The following is an 8810-nucleotide window of genomic DNA, read 5'->3' on the forward strand; positions in this document are numbered from 1 at the left end:
TCTTCACTCCCCAGTGAGTTCTCCAGTCTGTTTTCTGTCTTCCTAACCAGAGTCGTGTCTTGTTCACGTTGTGTCAGTTTTGTTTATTCCCAACTAGAGTCTTGTTAGAGTCTCTGTTCCTGGTGAGTGTATTACTCCGATGGATCGTCTTTTCTTCTGTGTGAATCATATTCCCCACAGAATTTGTGTCTTTTGCATGCATACATTTGCATCATGAGGTCTCTTAGGGACCAAAATTTGTCTCATTACTGTTATTTAAGCCCATTCTACCGCGTCGAGATGAAGATTTCTAAACTTCACTTCTCCGGCTAGAATGACCTTAAATAGGGGCATCTGTAAGACCCCAATTTTGGCCCTAAGATCCCTCATGGCCCATATCATATCATATCATGGCCTCAAGGATCACTGCATGCCCTTGCTTCCCTCCTAGTGGGTAGTTTGCCTTGTGAGTGTTGATTCTTGATCACCAAGCATGCCTTGCATTTGTATATCTTTGCTTTTCATATGTTTATTAACCAAAAAGTACAAAAAAAATTGTCAGCTAACCTTGTTGCTTGCAGCTGAAGCAATCATCAGCAATTAGGTCAAAGTCAGTCACAGTCAGTCAAAGCAATGGATGGTGACCATTCTTGCAGAATTTGGGCACCATGATCAATAATCAAGAGTTCATACATCTTGAGACATCATTTGAAGTCAAGTCCTCAAGGAATTAGGGTTTGGAATTCATCAGAAGTGGTCCAGTCATCCAAAACCCTAGAAAAGTCAAACTTGGTCAACTGTGGATTTAATCAGTGATTTGATGGGTAGAATTGATTTGAAGGAGTTCATTCATGCTTGTATAAGCCTCATATATCATGTCAAACCTCATCATGGAAGAATTTGAAGTAGAATCAGAAATTTCCCAAAATAGAAAGTGGACCTGTAATTTCAACTGCCAAAAATGGAAACTTCTTGATCCTCAACTTACATCATGATACAAGCTTCAAATGAATTTTTGCCCAACATGAAAGTTGAAGATATTGTTCTCCCATTTTCAAAAAGTCCAAGAACTCTCAAATCCCATGTATGGTTGTCAAGATATGATCAATTCAATTTCAAAAATTTATGAACTTCAACAAGCCATATCTCATGAACCATAAGGCCAAATTTGGTGGGGTTTTTTCCTACAAACCACATTTTTCCTCCTCTTTCCAAAAATATAAATTTCATCCTCCAAAACCTTGCCAATCAAAATGGCATTTTTGGCCTTGACTTTATTCATTTCAAGTTTGACTCAAAGTTGACTTTTTGATTCATTGATTTTTTCTCACTTTGGCCAATTGGGATTTGTTTCATATGTTATTTGCAACATGTTCCAAGTCCAATTCATGCTCATACTACTATCCTACTACCATTTTGGCATAAGGTGCATAACTTGAAATTTTGCAAATGGCTTCATAAAAACAAATCCTTGTTGGCAATCCATCAGCAAACTAAAAACAGCAAATTGGAAGGTCATGAGCAGCCTGTATCAAGCCCAAACCGTGCAAGCATACACCCTCCACTTTCACTTGTGCAAAATTTAGCAAAATGCATTTTGGTTCCATTTGAGCTAATCCAACTTAGCATTTCTTAAACCAACCTTAAACAGACCTTTATAAGTCCATTTTCTGCTCATTTGAACCCTAGAATAGCAGCAGCCACAGGCAGAAAAGCTCTCATTCTCTCATTTTCGATTTTTGGACAATTTGCATTCCTGTCCAAAAGCTTCAAAAGGCACGAGCAACCTTTGTTTTCTTCATCATCCAAGCATCATCTGGAGCCCTGGTGCAGCATCATTTACCAGCTGGAACTCCACTTTTGAACTCTGTTTTCTTCAAGCATCAGCCATGGCAGTTGTGAATTCGAGCTGGATTTGAGCTGTTCGAGCCAAGTTGCTTCAAGCAATCATCACTGTCAACCATCATTTGCATCTGTCTGAGCTTAAAACCTTCAAACAACCACTGTTCCTCGATTTTCTTCACAACCAAGTAAAATCTCGACTCTCTTTTTTCTCTTATCCATGTTATGCTTCTGATGGTCCTTGCATTGCTGAGTGTTATGAACCTAAAATCGTGTTAAATGGTCGAGTTATGTGGAAGAAATCTGATTTTAAAGTATCATGTGCAAAGTTTTTTTTGTATGATTCTTCTGCTTTAGTTCGATTTAATGATTATGGCTGTTAGAATATGCATGAGTGATGCTTGTTTGTCATGTTGATATGTATCATTTCATTTTCTGGGTATGCTTGTTCTTATTGATTTTGATGAAGATGATGAATACCCTGTTGTGTTAAACCCTAGCAGTCCCAGAATTTCGCATGAACTGATTGTGTTGGTTTGTTGTTATGTTGTGATTGCATGAAGAACTTTGTTAAATGCCATGCTATTGTGTAATTTTGCTTGAAACTTGTTTTATGATGATGAACACATGATGCTGCTGTTAAACCCTAAGGCTCCAAAACCCTAACAGCATTTTTCCAGAAAAAACATGAATGATTGGCTGCTGATTTGAATTTGCTGCGTGCTGTACTGTTCCATTGGTTGCTAACCAATTAAAACATTTCGTGGTCTTTGCTTAAGCTGTGTCGTTTTGCTAAATGAATGTGGTAATTACCACCGTGCCACTGGTCAACCTTGGTTGACTCATTATTTCATGTCCTTTGTTCATGATTGCTTCAATTATTCTTCAACTTGCAAAATTCATTTCTCCTTCATTGTTCATCCAAAAATCCTGAAATTTTTTGCATAATGATCACATGAATGTCTACTATTTTGTCCTGATTTTTAATTAATTTTTGGTTGGCTGGATTTTAAATGGTATTAGGTTTCTTGACATGTATGCTTAATTTGTACCTTTTGCCATTTCTTTTGTGAAATAATGAGGATGTATCCAATGACCCTGAAATTTTTTGTGGTTAATCTACACTCATTCATGTTCATTTTGATGTAAAGTTTGTGCATTTATCATATGTGGTTTGTGAGATATGAATTTTTGAAGTAGGGTGTGACAATTTGTGTCACACCAATGATATGCAAGTTCATGATTTTTGTTGACATGCTTCCTGGCCTTCAAATAATCTGAAATTTTGCATGAGCCATCTCTTATATGTCTAGTTGATGTGTGATTTTTTCCTGGAATTATTTGTGCCATTTCCTATTTGTTTGGAATTTTTCTTCCATGCCTAGTCAAATGGTTGACTTTATGTGATACATGATGCCAAATCTTTTGTGAAATTCTCATATCTTATTGTATGACCATGAAATTTCATATGTGATAACTAGACATCTTGAGCTTTGCATTGGTGTTAATCTCATTCATTTCTCATCTGTTTTCAATTTGATATGATTTTTGAAGTTGACCCATGTTTGTTGACCTTCATTGTGCATGCTTGAATTTGGTTTGACTTCTTGATTTTAATTGACTGCCTTCCTCTCATCCAAATGCAATGAAATTTGACATGCTTGCCATGCTAGATGTTAGGATTGAATGTGATTTATTTGATAATTTTTGGGATTGTTTGGGTTGACTTTTGAATGAAGTCTTGCTGTTGACTTCTATATGCTTTCCTTTGCCATGCTTTGCATTCTTTTGTGTATGAAATGACAATTAATGCATGATTTGATTGTGAATCCAATTGAGATAGCTTCTTAAATGTTTGAACATGAATTGGGTTGACTTTCCTTTGCTGTTTTGACCTTTTCTTTCATCTTTGACCCTAGGCTAGTCCTAGTGGTCTTTTGAGCTTACAATTGAGTTAATGTTTCAGGTTAAGCACCAATGCCTCAAAGATCATTCAAATTTGATTGAGCTGGATTATATATATCATGTGCTAACCCTTGTTTTGTAGGTGTGACTCATATAGTTGAGTCTTGTGCTTTGCACATTGGTCCCTCTGTGGTTGACTGTTGTTTATCCATTCCTTTTGTTTTAAACTGTTGAATTGTTTACTAATTGGTTTGACTTTTTCAGGTACTTTAGTTGCTTAAGTTCTTTGAACTTGCTTGCTTTGCTATTTAGCATTTGCTTTGAGGTATAATTACTTCTTCTTCATGTAGTCTGGAGACCCGGTCTGTTATTTGACCGGGCAAACTGTCTGAAGTCCTCCTTAAGAGGCAATGCTTGTGTGTGTTTAAAATTGTCCCAAGCAGGAAAAGTCCTTCAAGTAAGGCAATTGGTAGATCAAAGGGATAAGCAACCTATCCCCTACTATTCAGTGAGTCCTCTCCTTGCTCCCATTTCATGGTTGAAGCATTGAGATAAAAACCCAAAATCTATCGAGTCAATAATGTGGAAAGAGCTCCATCTTTCTGAGCTCCCACACTTTCTGATATGCTCTCCCTGATCAGGGATAGAAGCAATGAGGCACACCCCTCATCTCCTTTTCATCTGCTTCACCTTAGCCTCTCAATGGCAAGGTTAAGAGCGACATTTACCTATTACAGTGGACTTTCATAGTCAAACCCTCTTGTGTGAGCCCCCTTATTTGGCTATAGAGTGTGCTGTTTTGTTTTTTTCATTGACTGATTGATTGCTTCATATGCATCTGTTTGCTTGTATGTTATGCATTTACCATCATCAATTGCCATTAATGCACAATCATCTCATTTGTCTTTGTGATATTGTCATTGTTGCTTACCCATTGAGGACAATTGTAAGTCCATTGCTTTGGCATTTGCTCCTATGATATGGAAGGATAGAGTGTAAGACCTCATTGGTCACTCATATCTTTTGTTGCCTTGATGTTTGTATGTGAGGTTGCAACTATAAGTCCCTGTAAGTTGGCATTTGCTTTCCTGTGATCATGTGTTGCTTTTGTTCTTGTATGTGAGGATCCACTGTAAGTCCCTGCAATGTGGCATTGGTTTTCCTATGAGCATCTGTGGAGTTAACCTAAGTCCAGACAGATTGGCAGTTAACTTCCATTTCTCATCTTTGTTTTTCTTTTGAGGAGATTAGTGTAAGTCCATAGAGTGGCCTCTGATATCCCGTTTTGTTTTAGGAGATTGGTATAAGACCATTGATTGGCATCCGGTATCCGCCTTTCTTTGCTTTGTTTGTTTATTATTATCCATTGCTATTCCAAAGGACACACTTGAATCATCTGCTATATGATTTCAAGAAGTGAACCTTCTAAGAAGTTTTACAATCCCATCCTCATCCATTCATCATTCATTATGTCCTAAACCTTTTCACACTTTATCTTTCAAACTTGACATAAGTGTTGTGCAAACATCTTCATATTTTCAAATTAAAAACCTGGACTCAAGTCCTTGACTTTTTTCAAACTCCATTTCATAACACTTCTTTCGAATCAATCTTAATCATACTCTGACTTCACTTTCATAATCACAATCAATTAACTTCACTCATTCACTTGTTTTGGCTTTGTCCATTGTTAATCTTTTCATGCATTAGCCATAGGTTTCAATTATCTTTGTGGTTGATGTAAATCTTGCCTATCCTTAGTGAGTCGACAGTAAGACTTCCGTACTGAAAACAGGGCTAACCCCTCTAGTACGTCGAAGCTATCCTCGCATGGTGGATGTTGTTTTTGGTCGAGTGTTCTCCCATTGATAATGAAAAGCCTCAGTGCTTGTGTTTAAAATTGAACCCAACTAACTTTTGGAAATCTTTTAGCCGAACTACGGCGTTTTGATCCTTACCTTTGATGGAAGGTACGTAGGTAGCGGGTTCATCCGTTCGAACACAAAAATAATTAACCCAATAACCCAATAAAACTTGTATATTCTTTTCTCATCATCCCAATCATGTTTGCACAATACATATGTCATAACAAATAACAATTTAGTACAACAAGTGTGAAAAGGGCTCCCTAGGAGTACCTAGGACGTAGTGGGTGCCTAACACCTTCCCATTGCGTAATTTACCCCTTACCCAGAATCTCTGATCTTTTTATTAGTTTTCTACGTGTAAAACTTCTTAGGCTTTTGTTCGCTTTTTAGCCAGTCCTTTGGATAAATAAAAGTGCGGTGGCGACTCGAAAATTTCAATGTATCTCTTATCTTATGATTTAATCGATAGATCATATAGCGACGAATACACCGCTACAGGTATATCACGTGGAGTGAAGGAAGGTAGTATACCAATGTATCATGGGATGAACGGGATGAAGTGACCGAAGTCACAGAATAGAAGAACTTGGTAACAAGTGACTGAATAAGTATTGTTTGAAATCAAAAGGTGAAAGTGTATTGGAATCCATAAGAGAAATGATATTTCTACCATAGAGAGAAACAACGTTAACCAATACGTGGACTAGCAGGCCGCCACTGTAAGGTTTTGGCTAAAAAAGAAGGAATTAAATGTTTGGGATGAGAGCCAAATAACTCTAGGCATGAAATGTGAACTATTCGTTAGGCGTCCTAAAAGGGTATGTATGGAATTCCAAGGAAAGTGTATTTCGATGTCAAAGAGACAGTATGTCACCGAGTGAGCGATTTATAATCGAAGGTAGATAGCGAATAGTGGGAGATATGGATGATGCCCTAAGACGAAGGAGGAATAATTAGAAGTATGCTCGCCAAGGATTCGCATCCTCGTGCCTACGTATTCTCATTGTGAAATGAGAAAGTCAGAGCAATCGTAGTTCGGAACTACGAGAATAGAGGGAGAGGGATGTTTGTCTAAGCAACAGGGACTCACAAGACAAACACTAAGTCAAGGAAGGATTGTATTATTGGAATTCAAGGAGTTGTGTGTCACTTGTTGGGGAATTGGCAATTCGAGATCAAATCGAGACAGTATCTTGGATCCAAGGGAGAGATAGACTCTTAATCGAAGAGCAAGGTAGGCATTGACCAATACGTGGACTAGCAGGCCACCACTATAAGGTAAAGCCAAAAAGAAAGACTGGATTAAGTGTTTGGGATGAGAGCCAAACAACTCTCGTTTGAGGAGGTGGGCTGTCGTTATCGTCCTAAAAGGATATACAAGGAGTCCAAGGAGAAGTATGATTGATCTCAAAAAGATGGTGAGATTGCATGAGTGGAGAATAATCCATGGGATAGAGAAGATAGATTGATAAATAAGATAGCTCCCGAAGAAACTGGGTTCTCCTGCCTACGTACCCTTATAGTGCAATAAGGAAATCAAAGCTTTCGTAGTTCAGCCCACTAGGGCTAAAAAGAAATTGATTGGAGGCAAAAGAAATGGATGGTTGAAATTGAAATGATTAGAATGGAGGATTGAGAATTGAAGTGATTTGAATTGAATAGAATGAAGAATGGAGAGACTTGATAGTTACTGGATGATGAGAATCACACTAACTTTCAAGTGGAGGGAGAAGAGTCTTTGTAGTGGTTTCTTGCATGGAAGATGAAGACTTTATCAATCGTTAGATTCGAATTGCACTAAAGTCTATGAGCGGAGGTGAATACAATGAGCATTGGGTTATACGTCCCATACCCAAAGATACTCAGAATAGGGGTAGGAATACTCCAGTCCCACTCCTTCTCCATTACATAAGGCTCGTATCGTACAACTTGATTCATGATTGATAAGTTATTGACGTAGTCCCTGCTTTTGCTTGTTTTTGCTTTGTGAAGATAGACTTGTTAATCGTATGGTTAGAATTGTGCTAAAGTCTATGAATAGAGGTGAATACGATGAGCGTTGGGTCATACGTCCCATACCCAAAGATACTCAGAATGGGGTAAGGAATACTCCAGTCCCACTCCTTCTCTATTGCTTAAGGCTCGTGTCACACTCTTACACCTTTGATGTGCTTGAATAATCTGCTGCTTGGTATGACTGAGGATGCCTTGATTGAAGATCTTGTCTTAAGGCCTTGAGCTCCACAACTTGGAAGGAAAGTCTTATCAAGTGACCAAGGGTCTTTTGGTCACTTAATTTAGACTGTGGGATTATACAAGTTCAAAAGATTTAATTAATCAAAATTTCTTTTGATCAATTTAATCATGATTTTTTTTTGGGGAACTAAGTTTGGATCTAATTGTAACACCCCTTTTTCTACCCCTAAATACTTAACATATAATCAGAGTAAATAAGCACGCATATAAACAAAAGGGTGTCACATCGATGTTTTCAAAAACTAAAAGCTTTCAAAAACCAACATCATTCATCATCAATATATAATACACCTGGTCATTTCAAATAACACATTCCAATTATCATGAATATTCAAGAATATGCGTTCGCAGCGGAAAATAATGAATACTCATGTATTTCATAAAATGATCCATGTCCCATACCATGATCATCCCTCAATAATCTCTTCAAAATAAACTGAAACCATAGTCAGAATATTTGGCACTATGGCCTCTCAACAGCAATTGCAATTAAGCATGTTCGCAACGAGTTCAATACTACTAATCTACCTAGTGTTACATGACCAGAGCATTGACTCATTACCTAGTCCTCAACTAAAATACGGAACTCTCCGGCTAATCTCGAGCGAGCTACTGTCCACTTACTTCAGCGATACTACTCTGGAGTATCTGCATGATACCCATGTAAAGGTAACATTCAAACAGAAAGGGTGAGAATTCAAATCATTATGAAAAAGTATAATCAAGCACAATGACTAAATCAATAATTAAAGGAATTCATCACACTTCGTATAACCATGTAAATAATATTCATCAACATTTATTTCACATGTTTCAAACATCCATCAAACTCAAGGAGTACAATATTAAAATCCAATACTATATTCCCAAAAATACACATAACTACAATCATCATATAATCACATATTTTTCCAAGTTATGTATCCAAACATCACCAAATTCAATTACCATATCTCATAC

Source organism: Lathyrus oleraceus, chromosome 7, assembly GCF_024323335.1.
Source record: "Lathyrus oleraceus cultivar Zhongwan6 chromosome 7, CAAS_Psat_ZW6_1.0, whole genome shotgun sequence".
NCBI classification, from domain to species: Eukaryota; Viridiplantae; Streptophyta; class Magnoliopsida; order Fabales; family Fabaceae; genus Lathyrus; species Lathyrus oleraceus.